Here is a 20,961-nt window from a genome sequence, read left to right as displayed (position 1 = left end):
CATGTACCGATATTATTTGAGCGCTTCTTGCTCACCTCCTTTGGTTCCTCTCTGCCACCCATTGGTTTGAAGCCTGAGTCCATTTAGGGTATGTCGCCATGACACTCTCTAGCCTGCTGCCGCTGCCTCTGCATGCCGTCCCCTATAGTGTCAGGGTCAATTATTGGATGTTTTAGATGCTATCTAGCTTCATTCTGTCACTCTGTCATGGCCATGCTGTTGCCCATAATTTTGGCATAATGTTGCGATTATGCAGCCTCAGAGGCATCCATGCATGCTGCCCCTGCTGTTTCCTGTCCATTTCCGTGGTGTTTCCATCCTTTTCTGAGGTTCCCAGGTGTTTGGCCAAGCTTCCCTGTGCAGAGCCTTGGTCCCCTTGAAAAATGCTCGAGTCTCCCATTGACTTCAATGGGGTTCGTTATTCGAGACGAGCACTCGAGCATCGGGAAAAGTTCGTCTCGAATAACGAGTACCCGAGCATTTTAGTGTTCGCTCATCTCTACAGCTGACATATAAGCTCTGTGGATAGAGTAAAATACTGATCATGATGGGGGTAAAATATCTCATCTGCACCATAATGTGCACCAAATGTACAATATTTGACACATCTTTAATTCTAACACTTCTTTTTAAAGGACTCCTGTCATCAGGTCTGTGTCACTTGTCCTGTCACTACTACCTGTTGGAGCAGCTCACAAGGATCCCATCCCAACCTTTATGTAGTTATTTCATACATTATTCATTGTAAAATCATCTATTCTTTATTATGTAAATGAGGCTGGTCACATGGTCAGAGGCAGTGTTGTCACCCCTGTTACCCCTCCCCTCTCCTCCCCCTGCTCATGTCTGTGTGTAATGTATAGTAAAGCATTGCTAGTGTGTGTGCTGCATCTGCTGACATGCTGCATCCTCCTAATATACAGGTGAGAAACATCAGCTACACATGAATCTGACATGTTCAGCTGTAACATGGCTGCCTGGAGCTGTTGTATCTCTCCTAAGCACACACACAGGCTGCAGGGGGTGTAGCCGCCAGCACCAGGAATCATTATACAGCCTCACATCATTATACAGGCTGTCAGTCATGCACTGGGGGTGTGGCTGTACCTCCCACTCATGAATAAGGTGGACAGCTTGAATATGCTAATGCTTCATTGGACATTTCACAGGTCATTTGCATACAGCTTTAGGACCTCATTGCTTAGGTTTACAGACATGTAGAGGGACAATGAAGGGATAGAGGCAATGCTCTCTAATGTCAGTTTATGAAAATATATTTAGTTTAGGGGGGTTATTTAGCATGACGAGTTATCTTTAAATAGAAACCAATGGTTTAACAAATGCGGCCACAGGAAGTGGGGTCAGTATAATGCCTCCTGGACAATATGTAATATAAGGGGGTCAGTATAATGGCTCCTGGACACTATGTAATATATAGGGGAGTTAGTATAATGGCTCCTGAACAGTATATAATACAGGGGTGGCAGTATAATGGCTCCTGGATGGTATATAAGAGGCACGGTATAATGGCTCCTGGATGGTATATAATATAAGGTGGGGGCAGTATAATGACTCCTGGACAATATATAATTTAAGCCGGGGGGCAGTATAATGGCTCCTGGACAGTATATAATATAAGGGGGAAGTATAATGGTTCCTGTACAGTATATAATGTAAGGGGGGCAGTATAATGGCTGGTGGACAATATATAATAAAAGGGGTGCAGTATAATGGTCCTACACAGTATATTTTATAAAGGGCAGAATAATGGCTCTTAGACAGTATATAATATAAGGAGGGCAATATAAAGGCTCCTGGATGGTATATAATATAAGGGGGACAGTATATAATATAACGGAGGCAGAATAATGGCTCCTGGACAGTGTATAATATAAGGGGGCAGTATAATGGCTCCGGGACAGTATACAATACAAGGAGAGGGAGGGTATTATTATTGGGGGGGGGGCAATGGCTCCTGACAGTATATTATAAAGAGGGTGGGCTCCTGGATGGTATGTTGTAGGGATCTGGGGCCTCATGGATGATATACTATAAAGAGGGTGCTCCACGACCGTATAATGGAAGAAGACTGATAGACAGTATATTCATAACGGAGGCCCGCTGAACAGTGTACTTATTAACTAAATTAACAGAATTAAAGAGTAAAAGTAAATTGATTTAAACCGATCCGACCTCTTACCAAATAAGAGGTCGGATCCTGTATCTGGTGTGCTGGCAGTCGGTGGTATTCATTAGGGGGCCGGCCGACACACCCCCAGCACGCCCCTGCCGGCTCTCCGCGCCTCACTGCACTAGCAGCGGCTGAGGCCGCAGCCTGCACTCACATTGCCACACTAGCAGCGGCTGAGGCCGCAGCCTGCACTCACATTGCTACCGGCTTCTCCTACAATGTGACCGCTGGCAGGGGCATCCTGGGGGTGTGTTGGCCGGCCCCCTAATGAATACCGCCGACCGCCAGCACACCAGATACACGATCCGACCTCTTATTTGGTAAGAGGTTGGATCGGTTTAAATAAATTTACTGCACATAAATTTCAAAAAAATGGCTAGGGAGAAAGGGGCTGGGGGGAGGATTATGGGGGGCACATTTGGTGGGAGGGTTTTCCGGGGTGACAGGGCCTCTTTAACTATTAAGAGGGGCTGTTATGCTTCATATTAATTGCTGGGGGCACTGCTGACTACATATGGATTGTTGAGGGGGGCTATTCTACAACTTTAATTAATGATGGGTTGCATGTAAATTAATGGGGTTGCTGCTTTGCTTAATATCAGTGAATGGGAGGAAACATAAATTAATAAGAGTATATTGTTGCTTTATGTAAATTGAAAAAAACAGTGGCTACCTTAAATAAATTAGGAAATTTTAAGTGACTGTGGTGTTTTTAGGGGCACAATGTCAAAATAAGAAGTTATCAAAGTTCTGTAACTGACAGAGAAGAATTGTAATCTGTGAGGTGCTACAATAATATTAGTATTGTACAGGCAGTCCCCGGGTTACATACAAGATAGGGTCTGGAGGTTTGTTCTTAAGTTGAATTTGTATGGAAGTCGAAATTGTATATTTTATAATGGAAGTTCTAGACAATTTTTTTTCTTTTGCCCCAGTGACAATTGGAGTTTCGAAATTTTTGGTGTAATTGGACCAAGAATTATCAATAAAGCTTCATAACAGACACCTTACAGCTAAACATTGCTGTCTGGGACTATATTAAAGCATCCAGAGAGCTTCACCAGAGGTCACAGTGGGCAGAGGGGTCCGTCTGTAACTATGGGTTGTCTGTAAGTCGGGTGTCCTTAAGTAGGGGACCGCCTCTACAGGTATGTGGGTATTGATGTGGGTATACTTATGAAAGTATTCACCCATTTTCTATCTTTTGCCACATTTCAGGCTTCAAACATAAATATATCAAAATAGTAATTTTTTTGGTGTAGAATCAACAAAGAGAGGGAAACAATTGTAAAGTGGAAGGAAATTTATTGGAAATTTTAAACTTTTGTCAAAAATAATAAACTGAAAACTGCTAAAATTATTTGTCCCCTTTACTTTCAGTGCAGCAAATTCACTGCAGAAGTTCATCGAAGATCTCTGAATAATCCAATGCTGTCCTAAATGACTGATGATGATAAATATAATCCACCTGTGTGTAATCAAGTCTCTGTATAAATCCACCTGCTCTGTGATAGTCTCAGGGTTTGGTTTAAAGTGCAGAGAGCATCATAAAGACTGAAGACCAAGAAACACACCAGGCAGGTCCTTGATGCTGTTGTGGAGAAGTTTAAAGACGGATTTGGATACAAAAAGATTTGGCAAACTTAAAACATCCCAAGGAGATCAGACCTCTGCAAATCTACCAAGATGCCCACTGTACCTCTAAACATTCATCTCAAACAAGGAGAAGACTGATCAGAGATGCAACCAAGAAGCCCATGATAACTCTGGATGAGGTGGGAGAGTCTGTCCACAGGACAACATTTAGTTATACACTGCACAAATCTGTCCTTTATGGAAGAGTGGCAAAAAGAAAGCAATTTCTCAAAGATATTCATAAAAAGTCTTGTTTAAAGTTTGCCAAAAGCAACACAGCTCACCACCCTGTACACACCCTCCCCACTGCAGCATCATGGTTCGGGCCTGCTTTTCTTCAGCAGGGACAGGGAAGATGGTTAAAATTGATGGGAAGACGGATGGAACAAAATACAGGACCATCCTGGAAGAAAACCTTTTGGAATCTGCAAAAGACCTGAGACCGGGACGGAGATATCTCTTCCAACAAGACAATGATCCCAAATATAAAGCAAAATCTACAATGGAAGGTTCACAAAAAACGTATCCAGGTGTTAGAATGGCCAAGTCACAGTCCAGACCCGAATCCACTAGAGAATCTGTAGAAAGACTTGAACACTGTGGTCTGCAAACGCTCTCCATCCAACCTCACTGAGCTCCAGATGTTTTCCAAGGAAGAATGGACAAATATTTCAGTCTCTCGATGTACAAAACTGATAGAGACCTGATACCCCAAGCGACTAGCAGCTGTAATCACAGCACAAGGTGGTGCTACAAAGTATTAACTTAAAGGGGCTGAATAATATTGCCCTCCCCACTTTTCATTTTATCATTTTTACCAGCTTCAGATATGAAATAATTTTTGTTCCACTTCACAATTATGTTCCACTTGATTCTTCACCCAAAAAATTTTATTTTTATATCTTTGTGGTTGAAGCCTGAAATGTGTCAAAAGGTAAAACACTTCAATGGGGCCAAATACTTTCTCAAGGCAATGTATATATTTGAGTGTTTCTTATATATGGTGTATGTGTATTTGTGCAGCATATTTATAGTGTGTGTAGAGTATATATGGTGCACTGTTTATAAATGTGTGTCATGCATATATAGAGGGAGATTTATCATATGCCTGTGCTCCCAGCATATTAAAGCCCCTCCTCCCCCTCTGTCGCACCAGGTGTTTAGGCCTCTTGATGTATCCAGATGGCGATGTGGCTGGCGAGCAAAACTTTGCCAGTTTTGCGTTAAAAAAAGTATGCAGCCACAGGGCGCGAATGCCCCCTCCACCAGCCACTGTGCCCCTTTTTGTCCCCTATATGCCCACATAGTGGGCATAGTTGCTATTTTACTGTAATTGCAAATTCTTGCACTGTGCAATAATTTTGCAATTATTGCACTGCTTCTATGCCAGAAAACTGCCCAACTGGGGTCTTGTTACGCCACTGGTGGCAACCATTCAAAGTTTCTGGGTGTGGAACCATTGAGGACCCAGTCCTCAAGTCTTTAACATGAGGGAACCCTGTCTATGTTATTTCCATACCCTTTAATTATGAAGAATGTAGTCAGGACCAGACTAGGACTCCCAGCTTTGAACGTTCCCTAACTGCATGTAACTCGCACTAATTTCACCTTCCTGTGTATTCCTCCTGGCAAGAAATACTATTATACATCTTTTTTTCAACCAAAAAAGAATAGTAATCCGATTCATTGCATTATCTTTACTTTTAAAAAGTTACCACATACAAACAGATATTTAAATCTACAATAAAACCGCTGTCTATGTGTATAAGGGAAAAACTAAGGGGAAAAAATGATTAGTGCTTCTATGCCATTTTCTAGTGTAGAGGCACTAAAATAATCGTTGAAATAATAAACATTATTTTTGTGGCTATACCACCATCATGCCATGTGGCAGGGAAGTGGGCCTTTTTAAAAACCTACAAGTTTTTACGCAAAACTACTGTACATCAGGTCGGACCTTGCACAGTCGTGTCCAGCTGTCCTGCCGCTAGATAGATCTATTAAGAGGCTTATGCCTCTTTATACTGTATATCTGCCGTGACAGGGAGGGTGTGGTGGCGTTCCCTTGCAAATGACCCCCTATGCTCTTATCATGAGCATCTAAGCTTTTTTTGATACATTCTTTTATTTCATTTGCCATACACAGGGCCATATTTGTCAGAAGAGACCATGGATGCCGTATTAAATTCTAATTTTAAATTTAATTTTTTTTTTTATTTTCAACAGTTTGTCGCCCCAGGAAGGTGATCAGGTGTTGTCTGTGCCCAATATATAATGTTTATTTGTATGCTTGTCTCGTTAGTTATTTATGCAATATATAGTTTGTGTATACAGATACACTAAGTGTTGAGAATTTCTGGAGCACTATCAACTATGGCTTTCGCCAGGCAGAGACAGATGGAGACTGCCAGGGGCCCTGGGCTGTATGAATGTTATAGGCCCTAAAAGCCTGTCATCACTTCATACATACAGTGGGTACAGGCAGTATTCAGACCCCTTTAAGTTTTTCATTGCAGCCAATTGGTGTAAGGAACAGTGGTAGTGGATCCTCTGTACTACCTGCTCCTCCACTGCCTGCCTTGACCTATTGCTTCGGCCCCGACTCTGATCCCGTGCTGCCCGTCCCCAACTACGAGATTGCCTGCCATTCCTGTACCTCAACCTTGGCTGCCACCACGGACAAATCATGCCTGTGGAACGACCTGGTGGTACCACGCCGCAGCAAGACCATCCTGCTTTGCAGAAGGCTCCGGTGAAGACCGGGTGCCTCTTAGATTCCGGTCTCAGGTGTCGGCTTGTGTCATCATCCACAGTGGTTCAGAGGATCCAATACCATTGATCCTGACATATTGTACAGGTTGTTATGTACATGGCGATACCAAATATATACAGTACTGTTTTTCCGGTGATTTTCTCTTTGTTTGTTATGTATTTTTTACATTTTTAGGTGAAAGGGTTAAATGGCTGGGATTGCAACTATTGCAATCCCAGTTGTTTGTGATTATACTTTTGGGGATCATTTCTATAGTGTTTAACTGTGGAAATGTGCTCCAAAGTGTTCAAAACCAGTTGTCTGTGATCCCACGGTGATCACATATGCTAAGCTCCTGAGCCTGTGTAATCACCATGAACGGACTGTATGTCATGGTGCGCTAAGTACCTGCACACCATGATGTACAGTCATGTGTGGTAAGTGGTTAATAATAATTTATCTTTTTTTAGATATACACTTAATCTGTACAACAGTCATTTTGTGAGCTCCAAGCAAACTTTCTCCTCTTTCAACTTAAAGTGAGAAGGATTCAACCAATCAGAATGAATCTACTTTCCATTACTGTATGGGGCTTCCCTGTTCTCTGTGCTTCAATGTAATTCTGTTGGATGCTTTATTGGCAAATATTTCCCTGACAGGATATTTCCTAAGATTCCAAATAAGAGAATGAAGTTGATAGAACTCTAAAATATACAAGACATTCTGTAATGAATCTAACTGTTGTTTTTGAGGCCCTCAATGCATAATGCATATTGAATGACCACAGTGTGCACCATGACTGGTGATGTACTGGGGAAGAAAATTTACAGCATTCACATTTTATGTGCTTAAAAAAATCACAGTCGAAATCTTGTAAACCAAGAAACCTCATAAATGAATTTCTCTTCTTAAAGAATATTACATGAACAACCTGAAGACATTGAAGTTAAAAGATAGACATTAACATTGAAGTCACCAGTCTTGTCTTTTTCCCAACTCTCTCTACAAATAGTTATTCATCTTTATTGTCAGACCAACTTACTGCATAAATACAATAATACTTTAATAAAGGGCTTATCTAGGAGAGGGTAGTTGAGGCACAGTGAGGACTAACAGTGGGGAAAACAGGAAAACTGCCCAAGGCCACCTACAGCTCTTGTAAATAGTATCCCATACAGACTTAAAGGGTTTGGCCACTTTACCTCATGTTTGTTGTAATGTGTGTGTAAGCGTATGGGGGAGGATATTGGGTAATTTACCAATATACATTTATTAAAGGTTCTGCACTAACTTGAGTAAAATGTGCTGAAAAAAACAAACAGGTCAGTGCATGCTGGCGGCGCACAAGCTATTACGTCAGCAGGCAGCTGATGCCATGGTCTTTGCACCACCATTTCACATGGACCTGCCGCTGGAAGAAAGAAGAGGACCTGCTGGGGCATCAGAAAGGTGAATAGTGGGTTTATTTCTTTTTATTTGATGGGAGGCTGGGGTGGGCTGGTTGGATATATACTTTGGGCTGGCTTTATACTTTGGGTGGACTGGCTATATACTATGGGCGGGCTGGCTGTATACTTTGGGAGGGCTGACTATATACTTTGGGCGGGAGGGCTTTATGCTTTAGGCGGGCTAGCTTTAAACTATAGGCGGCTTTGCTATATATTATGGGCCAGCTATATACTTTGGACTATATGCAGTTTATTATAGAGGTACTTTGGTAGAAGTACTTTGTATGTGTGCAGTGATAATTGTAACCTTTTAGATGCCTTAGGCAAAAATTTAAATGTGAGTGTGTTTGCAATGAATTTTAAAACAAAAAGCAAACAAATCAAGCAGCCTCAATATATTGGGGGGATTTTTTAAACCAGTTTACCTGAACTTGTAGTGTAATATGCTCCAAAAAACATATTGACACACTCTAGGCTGTAAGGCATTTTTTTTTTTTTATACTTTTGATGGGGCATGATCTGGCAGAAAATAGTCTATGCTCTCCCATAAAATAGACCACACTGTGGCGCAGAGTTTAGCCCGGCTGAGAGCTGGTCTAAAGCAGAACCTGATAGTCTTACACTGCACCAGAGTTCGTAATCACAGTGATAAATCAGGAGCAGAACAAGACTACAGTTATTAAGCTTTGCACTGTCAGAACCTGCGACAGATTGTTAAATTCTCACCAATTATTATAGGCCACACCATTATTATTAATATATCTATTCACCTTCTACTTTATTAAAACGTATCAATATACAGACACAGCCAATTCAATTATTAACAATTAAATTGTCATTAAAATTGGCCTTCTATATACAGATCCCCTAAACAAGTTTAATTATATGCAGAATTCCATATACAGTCATATAACCCCACCCCCATAGTCTAAAATCTTGCCACCATATATAATCTTCCATCAGATATAATTATATATGCAATCCTCACCCTCAATTTAATATACAGCCCGTTAAATACAGCTCCTACCCAGTTTAGTTACATATAGGACCCCATATACAGCCCCCATATTACAATCCAGTCCCCATATACTGTACAGTCTCCTCCCATATTCCTAACCAGCCTCCATATACAGATCCTCCCAACTATATTATATATAGTCCCCTTTCCATAATGGTATGCTGCCTCCATATACAGCTACCCAAGCTATATTGTATATAAAACCCCCTTCCATATTTGTATCTAGCCTCCATATCTCCCCAGTTATTTCATATACAGGAAATACTTTGCTTTTGATCCAGCACAGTACAAAGCAGTCCGAAGCATTAGTGTAATATTTCTAGATTCAATTATCCATATTTAGAAAATCAGGTATTTTAATGTGTTTCAAAAGCTGCAAGCGCTCTTAGTCATAAAACGATACATAATGTTGTAATCTCCACAGTGTTATTTAAAAGCCCTCCCACCAATCCATGAACAAAACATGGTATTCACTCTTGTCCGTGCACGTACTGAGCTGGGTCACAAACAAATTACTACTTGTGTTCCACTGCCTTTACGGAGGCAGAATTAGTCCTCCAAAGAATTACGTCTACATGAGTGAGATGTTATTTACTGATTTTTCTTATTTAATATACGGTATACAGACCCCCTTCCCATATTGGTATCCCGGTTCCATGTACAGCTCCTTCCCCAGTTAAAGTAAACTGTCAGCATTCTGAATCACTTTAGTAGTCTATGATAATTTAATTTACATTACCTGACTCTGTTCCAGCAGTGTGTCCTAGAGGGGGGGGGGGGCAGATGCAGCCTGTGTCAGTCCTCCTCATTCATCCAGCTCCCTCCCCCTCCACACTTCCTGTCATGTGCATTGAGCAGCCAAAGGAGGAGGATGGTGTGGAGGAGAAGAAGAAGGCATTAGGAGGTATACAAACATAGATTGCTACAGCTGCCCATCCCCTGAGACTCACCGCACGCTGCTTGCAGGAATAATATAAAATAAACTACTGAAATGATTCAGAAGGCATTTTTAAAATCAGCATAGCAAAGGCTATTGGAAGCTATCACCAGTTAAAAATAAGAGTCTTGGTGAAAGGTTTCTTTTAAATTAAATACAGCTCCACTCCAAAATTGGTATCCAGCAACCCCATGTTACATTATATACAGCCCCCATAATTTTATATTAAATATGTGGCCAGTAATAAAATAAAATAACACTTATCTCCAGTTAAGATTTATCTTCCTCTTTTTCAACTGGTGCCGGATCTTAGATTCTGTGCAGGGACATCATCACACACCGCCTCTGTCCTCCCAAGCTTACAGAGCACCACTCTGCATATCAATATTAAAGACACAGATGCAATTGATTTCTTGGTGAGTCATTTTGGGGGGAAGTTGGGTGGCCAAATTGCCCACATTATAATCTGATATTCTAGCAGCCCCTCATGGCACTGCCATCTGTTACCTGTGGTGGGATACTCAACCTGCCAGGTGTTGCCTGTACTTGTGTACGACATATTTACAGATATCAGTTTTTACATTTTACCTATGCTTTAACCAGTTAAGGACTTTTTTATTTTTACACGTAAAGAGCTGTGTGATGGCTTGTTTTCTGCGTAACAAATTGCACTTCATAGTAATGGTATTGAATATTCCATGCCTTGTACTGAGAAGTGGTAAAAAAAATCCAAATGCAGTGAAAATGGTGAAAAAACGCATTTTGTGGGCTTGGATATTAAGGCTTTCACTGTGCACCCAAAATGACAGATCTAATTTATTCTTTGCGTCGGTACGATCACGGGGATACCAAATTTGTATAGGTTTTATAATGTTTTCATACATTTACAAAAATTAAAACCTCCTGTACAAAAATTTTTTTTGATTTTGCCATCTTCTGGCACTAATAACTTTTTTTATACTTTATTATACAGAGCTGTGGGTGGTATAATTTTTTGCGAAATACGATAATATTTACAATTATATCATTTTTAGGACTGTACAACCTTTTGATCACTTTTTATAGATTTTTAAAATATTTTTCAAAATGGCAAAAAAGTGCCATTTTCGACTTTTCCGTTATGAGGTTAAACGCAGTGAAAAAAACTTTTATTATATTTTGATAGATCTGGCATTTTCGGACGCGTCAATACCTAATGTGTTTATGATTTTCACTGTTTATTTATATTTATATCAGTTCTAGGAAAGTAGGGTGATTTGAATCTTTAGGTTTTTTTATTATAATTTTTTTTTAACTTTTTTTATTTTTCTTTTTACTATTTTTCAGACTCCCTAGGGTACTTTAACCCTAGGTTGTCTGATCAATCCTATCATATACTGCCATACTGCAGTATGTGGGGATTTTCCTCCTCATTCATCACAATGGGCTATAAGCGCATTGTAACAAAGGGGTTAAAACTAAACAGCCTCGGGTCTTCGGAAGACCCAAGGCTGTCATGGCAACGGATCGCCACTCCCCGATGATGTCATGTGGAGCGACGATCCTAGGCAAGATGGCGGCGCCCATGCACTGCTATCTTTTTTAAGCTGCCGGCAACTTTGCCGGCAGCGATCGCTGTGATAACACCCGCGATCGGCCTTTGCTGCAATATGCAGCAAAGACTTACTGGCTATGGAGACGGCTTAGCCCGTGAACCAGTAAAAGAGTGTCCATAAAAAGTGTTAGTATAGGGAAGGCATAGGCAGGTGAGTACTCCTAGTATCATGGATGACTATGAAGACAGATCAGGGATCATCAGTCTTTTGCCTGTGAAGTCGTTGGAAACCAGCCTACCTTTTTAGATTTTGAAAACTGATAGGTGTCCTGATCTATTAATCAATGCACTAACTGCAATGTTGTTTCTATATCAGTACAATATCATACATAATTATTTTTGTGGTATCACTCAAACACATGTTTGCTCTAGAAATGTTCTATTAAAAAATGGACGAAGACCATTAGCTTGTATGAATACATGGTACTCTCTTATAATTGGTGCTTTATAAGCTGGCAGACTATATAAACCTACTGTCTGATTGAAACAAAAGAAAAATAAGACCCTGAAGTTATTCGAAAAATCTTGTATGAGAAAAGTCCTCATTTTTTGCAGATATCTATAATAGCTTGGGGATATCATCACAGACTGAATAAATGTACTTCACATTTTGTTATTATTTTCTCATATGTAGATTAAGTGTTCCTTTAACTAGGCTCCATTTAAAACTTATCATTTTCATCCTATTATACGTTCATAAATTTATGTCAACAAGTGTAGAATCCAAAGGATCTCTTCTAGAATTCATCAAAGTTGTGACCCCAAAGTAAGGAAGGGCAGGGGATTATATCTAACCACTTCTGAGACATTTGTCTGGCTCCTCAACAGCTTTAAGGCTATAGATGGAAATATAGTTGTTTATACAATAATTTTAATATATAAACCACTGTTATTCACAATCTTCAGTTTATTGTTCTTTTATCCAAGTATTAATATGATATTATTCCATCATTTGAAAAAGTGTAAAGAATTGAATTTTTGCTGTGACAAAAAAAATCGATTTAGGGAGTTTTCCTGTGTGTATGAAAAGCGATGATGCAAGTAAAAGTAAGATAATCAATATAACATCTGTGGGTATGTGACACTTCAGACCATGGGCTGATTAGCTGATACTGGCAGCTTTCCATCCACTACCAATCATGCTCCGTTTCCTGTACAGTGTACTAGTCCCGAGTACCGCGGTGCATGCACCTATAAGGATGATATATAATACAAAATAACACCAAAATGGTCTGTACTGAATTCAATATCAAACAGGTTAATTGAAGGAGGAGGTTTGATGCTTAGTGTTTAACAGGTGCAAAGGAGACAAACTAAGCTTATTAAGCAAATTTGAATTAGAATAAAATTACAGTTTACGAAACTTGGGGTTATTCTGAAAAAAAGGCTTCCAAGGGGTGACCACATTACAATGTATAATGTACAAATATCTGAAAGGGCAGTACATGAATCTATCCAAAGATCTTTTTAAAGCTAGGCCTGTGACCAGGACAAGGGAGCATCTTCTACACCAAGAGGAGAGGCGGTTCTACCATCGCCATAAATGGGGATTCTTTCCTGTAAGAGCAGTGAGACTATGGAACTCTCTGTCGCAGGAGGTTGTTATGGTGGACTCTATGTACATGTTCAAGAGAGGCCTGGATGTTTCTTGAGAACAAAAATATTTGACCTGCATCGTTTTCCAATCTTATCTACTATGATACCATGACATGCATATCTTGAAGGTATCATTCAGAGATATAAATATATTATACCCTTTCATGAGCTGTCCAGCACCCATACAGGATTTCCACACAGTCACTAAAGTGCTATTTAACCAGCAACATAATTGGGCCTGGCTACATCCTGCAAAACAATTGATGATGTAAGGAATTATTTAATATTTTGGCCAAAGTATACGTATATGTAATTGACAATACCATCATATACCACCTGGGCCTGGCTTTGTTCTGCAATGAATTAGATTTGACTTTGTATTTAGTGGATACGGCCTCTGTTTTGTGTAATTGTTTTTTTAAAATATTCCTTTCTGTTTGATGCATTGTTCATCAATATCATTATCCCAATATTTTGTTTTTAATGGTTCCTGTTCTACCTTTTTATACTAAATTTACTAAGGGTCGCATGGTGCACTTTTGTCGGATCGTGCACGTCCTTCATGGCTTTTAGAGAGAACACCATTAATTCCATGGTGCTCTACATTCAATATAGTACCCCCAAAAGGCTTTTCAAATAAACAGGGCTCCTAAAGCCCTATAAAATATTATTTCCACTACTCTCCCAAGCTCACATTGTTCCTACCTCTTGGGCATCTCCACCAGTGCACACTAGCAAAGTGTTGGCATCATCACGTTGCTGTGTCACCACAAGGGCATCATGGAGGGTCTCAGAGAAGCAGTTCTGTGTGGAGCTATCATTATCAATGGGACTCACATGTTAAAAATATGGATGCCATTGATTATAGTATATTATGGGGCACATTGCCGTAGTTGCATCCCCCAACTACTCCAAAAGGCAAGTACACTGGGCAGTCGCACCCCACCCGCTGGTGGTAGAAACTGCCTTGTATCTGTGGCCACAAAGAAAATTCACATTCATTCCTCTATGACAGTGGTGGCGAACCTATGGCACGGGTGCCAGAGGTGGCACTCGGAGCCATTTCTGTGGGCACTCAGACCATCACCCCAGGACAGAGTTCACCAACTAGCACCAAATCCATCCAGGCAACTTCAGAGATGCTGCTCTCAGCGCTATTTTAAAGCAACACTTCATTGGCTGTTAGGAACTGCAGGAAAAGGGAGAAGGTGTTGACAGAACTGAAACATCTTTGGAGGTCCTCCTGCTGGAACAACCATTTTTCCTCTACAGAGAGACCCTGGAGAGAAGCTTCAACTAGAGTCTGAATTTGCTCTCCTTCCAACTGTATTGGTGGCCTCAGGGGGAGGGGGGGTGATACAATTGAAAGATGTGGAAGAACAGGTAGCAATAAGTTACTGCTTAAAATGCCATTTTGACACTTCACTGGAAAATAAGTGGATTTTGGTTGTAGTTTGGGCACTCTGTCTCCAAAAGGTTCGCCATCACTGCTCTATGAGAACAGCTGCACACTGCACTGGAGATTTAATAAAAAAATTCCAATAAAATTAAAGTTAAAATGTAATATAAAAGCATCAGCCTTGGTGGTCAGTAGCATTAGAAGTGATTGAATCCCTAACAGACAGAAATGACCTTAGATTGTCATAGCTCCCAATTTATTTTTGAAATAATTGTCAGTCTCTATTATGAAGTTCATGAAGCAAATTGAGTTAAAATGGCCAAATTAATATACATATAGGTCAAATTGCTAATATGTGATGTATCAATAACAATGCATGGGTTATGCAAAAATATAACTATCATAATTTAGTAGTTACATATTCAAATACATTAATATAGATTTTATGATTCATATTTTTTAATTTGTATAGAATGTAAAAGTATGTAAGAAATTTTGATGATTTGCTAGGTCTAAGAACTGATTTAAACTGATTTCAACTCCCTTCATTGGGCTGCTGTCGTGGAAAATAATCATAACATAACCAGGTCTGATGACTTTCAGGTCACGTTGTTTTACTACTGTGGGATGACCTGGATATGTGATAAACAAAATGAACTGCATGAGGCATCATAGATAACATTTCTATATACTTTGGAAGAACAGTGCTGATTATATATATTTATTTATATATATATATATATATATATATATATATGCATCAGTGGCATAGCTACCGGGGGGGCAGGGGGAGCAGGTGCTCCGGGGCCATCAGGCTTCCGGGGGCCCAGGGCCAGTACGAGGGTTAGGAGTTCGCCTGCCCTCCGTTTGAACCGTCTTTAGACGCACACATTGCCGATCATAATACTGCTGCTGCCTGCCGCATTTTCGTCGGTTTTCATGCAACAGAAATCGTGGGGGCCGGACCAACGGGCGATCCGACGGATTCGGACAAACCGTGGGATTTAACTTTGAATTTGTGTCGCAAGATCATGCACTTACATGCACAGGGAAGGTGAACACCAGTGGACCCGAGCGCGGAAGCGACAGATGCAGGATATCGAGCGCCTCAGGGATCACGCAGGGACGGGTAAGTTAATCTGCCCTATTCTCTTGCACTACACTTCGGTATGTTTATACAATATGCATTTTCTTGTTACCTTGAGTTGGGTCCACAGTGACCACTGGTAGCTCAATGGCGCAATTTGATTGGCCTCTCCAACACCATGACTACGGGGGCGTGGTGACGGCAAAGGAATCAAGCCGCCTGATTGGCTGCCTGAGTATTACAATAGTTAAATCGTCTACGCACCCTTTGCCTTATAGGAATATATGCTACCCTGACTATATGTGCTATTCAAACGCAGCCACAGTCTTTTGTTTATTTGCATTTTTCTTTAAGTACAGTGGCCCTTATCCAGGGCCGCTCAGCGATCACCGGTCATTACTGTGCATACACCACTTTTTTGTAGCACGCGTAGTTATCACTGCGCGTGCTCCACTTTTTTGGCACACGCGCAGCCCGGCTTCACAGACGCCGACATTGAACCTATTGTGAAACCAATACTTCCACCCCGGGTCATCTCCCTAAAAGCATACTGCGTAATTTAAACCCTTTTCATGCACAAGTCTGCACATAATATACACAGTATTTACAACACTATGTACTATGTACTTGGATGTATAAACTGTATATGTTTACATGTATATTTTTAATGCTCATGCACTATATTAGATTTAAAGAGAGATGATGATGTATACTTACTACACTAATTGCACTTGAACTTTAATATATATATATATATATATATATATACATATATATATATATATATATATATATATATATATATGTATATATATATATATATACATATATAATGTTATTTAATGTCAGTGTCAGATCCGCTGGAAGGGACACCTCGTCTGCTGGTCCTTCTAACCTCCATGCTGACAATTCTAGCGGTCCTCCCCGAGTTCCTGCGCGTCTCCGCGCTGGCTCCGCCCCCAGTCTGCAGCGAGTTAACCCTGCTGCACACGCGGGGCAGCGGGCATCCAGGACGTGTGCACTTTAGGGAAATTAAAGCTGTCTGTCTTCTGAATCAGCCTGGGTTCCTGCTCCTATGGGATTCTGGGGGCGGATCTCAGGCTGCATAAATTGGATCTGGACCTTCCACCTGTGCCAGTGTTTGTCCTTCTGGAACTTACAGCCTAGCTGGATTCCTGGTCCCCTTTAGCATTGTTTGCTTCACCCTGGTATTGTATTCACCAGTTAGGTTATGCTCCCTTGACTAGTGGTTTGACCTTGACGTACCCTCTGGTGTGACCCGGCGGTTTTGCTTACCTTTCTATGTTCAGTGTCTGTACATCTTTAGTTCTCTTTCCTTGTGTCTGCTTTGGTTTCTTATGCTGTCTTGAACCCTGTTTGTTTCATCCTTGTTCGTCCTGTTTTTCCCCCTGTCTGAATACTGTCCTAACTCCCACATTGCAGTTTTCTGTCTGTACCACCTCACTATTTGGGTTCCTCTCACCTCCCAGGGCCTTGCAGGGTAGATAGGAGGTTCCTGCGGCAGAGGCTCCCTACCCTCAAGGGGGTTTCTTCCTTGGTAGGGTCTAGTTGGTAGAACAGCGCAGGGTTAGTTCGCCCTCTTGCTCTGTTCTGTCAGCCTGCACTCAGACAGTGTGGTAGTTTGGTGTACAGTATTCCAGACGTAAGTTTTCCTAACAGTCAGATTTCATTTTTTTCATATATATTGCATAGAGCGGGTCAATAAAAGTTCTTCATTAGCACATATGAAACACAAAATTGTGCTATTAAAAAAATTGTGCTACATTTTGCTCCCCAAAAACAAGACCCCATACAATTATAGTGTGAGAAAATATAAAGGTTATAGCTTGTGGAAGAAATTGATGAAAAAAACCCCAGAAAGATGGCCTGGTCAATTATGTTGAAAACAGGTGTGGAGATGAGGGATTTAGGTATTAAAACATAATAAAACTTTATGTTGTATCTCTGTGACCACAGTGACCCAAGTAATTTGTCTTTTGGACTGCATAGTGAAAGCCATAAAAATCAAGCCAGTAAGAAATGATGCTGTGTTTTTTTGACTATTTGACTGCATTTGGAATTATTCCAAGCTTCCTGATACACAGCAAAAAATATTAAATCCGAATTTCACTGGAAGGCCTGATTCATACATCTCTCATACATCTCTCTGGGTGGAAAAATAAGAGTTATTGCTTTTGGTAGTTGGGTGAGTAAAAAACAAAACAAAAAAATATGTAAAGAGCTACAGTATTAAAAGGTTTCAGCACCTATCTAAGTAAATCATTAGCTTACATTTCCTTTAATCTGTTTCAGCTTCAGCAAAAAAGTCTAATGTGTATACCTTTACCATATATGTTCCTGTAATGTGCAGGTTGTGACTAGCCCACATTGCACTGAGATGGTTTCATGACATAAAATACATTCATTCTTTCTCTTCTATGTATCCAGGAAGTGACTCACCATTTCTGCTGCTGGAATTTTCAGTCACGTTACTTTTTTTTTTTTTGTAAAGGTAATCTGTCACCTTATCAGATACAGGCTGCCCCCAGGTTACGTAGAAGATAGGGTCCGGAGGTTTGTTCTTAAGTTGAATTTGTATGTAAGTCGAAACTGTATATTTTATAATTGTAGATCCAGACCAAAAAAATTTTGGCCCCAGTGACAATTGGAGTTTAACCCCTTAAGGACGGAGGGTTTTCCGGCTCATTTCTCGCTCTCCAACTTCAAAAATCCATAACTTTTTCATTTTTCCGTGTACAGACCTGTGTGAGGGCTTATTTTGTGCGTAACAAATTTTACTTTCCCGTAATGTTATTTATTTTAACATGCCGTGTACTGCGAAGCTGAAAAAAAATTCCAAATGTGGAAAAATTGTGGGCTCAGTTTTTACGACTTTCACTCTTCGCTCCAAATAACATGCCTACTTTATTCTTTGGTTCGGTGCGATCGCGGTGATACCAAATTTATAAAGGTTTTATTGTGTTTTAATACATTTTCAAAAATTAAACAAATGTGTACAAAAAAGAAAAAAAAATTTTTGCCATCTTCTGACGCTAATAACTTTTTCATACTTGGGCGCACGGAGATGTGTGAGGGGTCATTTTTTGCAAAATGAGGCGACGTTTTCATTGCTACCATTTTGAGGTCTGTGCGACATTTTGATCATTTTTTATTTCATGTAAAAAGGTGTAAAAGTCGCATTTCGGACATTTGGGCGCCATTTCCCGCCTCGGAGGTCACCGCCGCCTGTAACCTTTTTTATATTTTAAAAGATCGGGCATTTTGGGACGCGGTGATACCTAATATGTTTGTGATTTTTACTGTTTATTATGTTTTATATCCGTTCTAGGGAAAGGGGGGTGATTTGAACTTTTAATATTTTATTAATTTTTTTTATTTTTTAAACTTTTTTTTTTTCTTTTTTTTTTCACTATCTTTTAGACCATCTAGGGTACATTAACCCTAGATGGTCAGATCGCTCCTACCATATACTGCAATACTTCTGTATTGCAATATATGGCATTTTTGCAGCACATTCATTACAATGAGCCACTGGCTCATTGTAACGAATCTGCAGCTGGCAGATAGCCTCGTGTCAAAAGAAGACACGAGGCTACCATGGCAACCGATCGCCGCCCCCCGATGACGTTCGGGGGCGTGGCGATCGAAAAAAAGATGGCGGCGCCCGCGCGCCGCCGTCTTTTATATGCCGCCGGCGACTTTGCCGGCGGCAACGGGGGGGTTAGTAGCCGCGATCGGTGCTAGCACCGACCGCGGTTATTAGCGGTGGGGGTTTTATGCATTATGCAAAAACCCCCACCTTTGTATGAAGAGGACTCAGCCCGTGAGCCCTCTTCATACATCCCTTATACCTCTGCGCCGTAGAGCTACGGCGCAGAGCGTTAAGGGGTTAAACATTTTTTGCTGTAATGGGACCAATGATTATCAATAAAGCTTCATTACAGAAACCTTACAGCAGATCATTGCAGCCTGGGACTATAGTACAGCATCCAGAGAGCTTCACCAGAGGTCAGCGGGGTCTGTCTGTCTGTAACTATGGGTTGTCTGTAAGTCGGGTGTCCTTAAGTATCGGACCGCCTGAATCTACTAAAACCCCTCCTTACTGCCGTGTAAGAATAGACGTTAGACATTGCTTTATTCAGCCGTTCTGCCCGCTCCATCCCTTATAAAATGTGTTTTATACTTATGTTAATTAGGCTGTTTCTTTCATCACAAAAAAGGACCTTCTGAAGTTTACACACTGGTACTGCATTTTTACAGAGCGGATAAATGTAGAATAGCTGTCTATTTTGGAGTGCTTATAACTGTATATAAATCAGACTTACATTGTACCTTATCAGTGTGATTTAAAGCTAATGCTGTCTATAGTTTTATGTTGACCGACTATAGAATTATAGAAAAGAGGATGGAGTAAAATGACATAAAGAGGCCAATTTAAATTTTTCCTTATTTTCTACTCCTGAAATGTTAAATAAGATTTTTTCATGCTATGTAAAAAACACATGCTGCGAAACCATCTTATAAACCTTCAAGACGTTAGATTGGAAAACTAATCTAAATCTAAACTTGTCATGGGGGTGGGGAGCAGCTTTGAATAACTAGGTGAAAATACATTCGCAAAATTTAATTTAATTTTAGAATAAATGGGTTATAGTACATAAAGGAAAAGGGGGCTAGCAGCATTGCCTTGACTATTGCCATGAATGTTTACCTGTACTGTCAAATAGATCGAGTCTTGTATAGGAGTGTTACTGTAGATACTTCAGATCTACTACTTGACTAATTTTGGTTAGAAATATTTATTTTCTTTTTAATTTTTAGTATAAAATGTTAGAATTTTAGGTTTTGCCAAGTTTACTAGAAGAGTAAGACCAGATTAAATTAAATTTATCCCCAAAATATTACAATCTTGGACAGATTTTCTTTTGAGCCATAATACCATCCCAAAGGTATGCCAAATTCATAAATTGGGGGCATCTTACTGAAGTGGGAATAATTTTAAGATTGGACTATGAAACACCTTCTTAATGATCCCAATTGTGTTTGAAGCGTGAGGACATGGAGTGCCTGGGAGGACATACCTATTTCTTAGTAATCAATGTAATGAGGTTGTTCTTCAAACTGTTAGGATAGATTTAGCTTCAGGCCTTTGATTCCTCATCACACCCACTTTAGTAGAGTATAACATGAGAACACCTTCCAACCACACCCTGTAACACTGTCATAAAACTGTCTGTGAATCCATTGAGACAAAACCAGAAAGGGGCTCAAATGGGAGTAGGT

This window comes from Engystomops pustulosus, chromosome 3 (assembly GCF_040894005.1).
Source record: "Engystomops pustulosus chromosome 3, aEngPut4.maternal, whole genome shotgun sequence".
Classification (NCBI taxonomy): Eukaryota; Metazoa; Chordata; class Amphibia; order Anura; family Leptodactylidae; genus Engystomops; species Engystomops pustulosus.
This window is presented reverse-complemented; position numbering follows the sequence as displayed.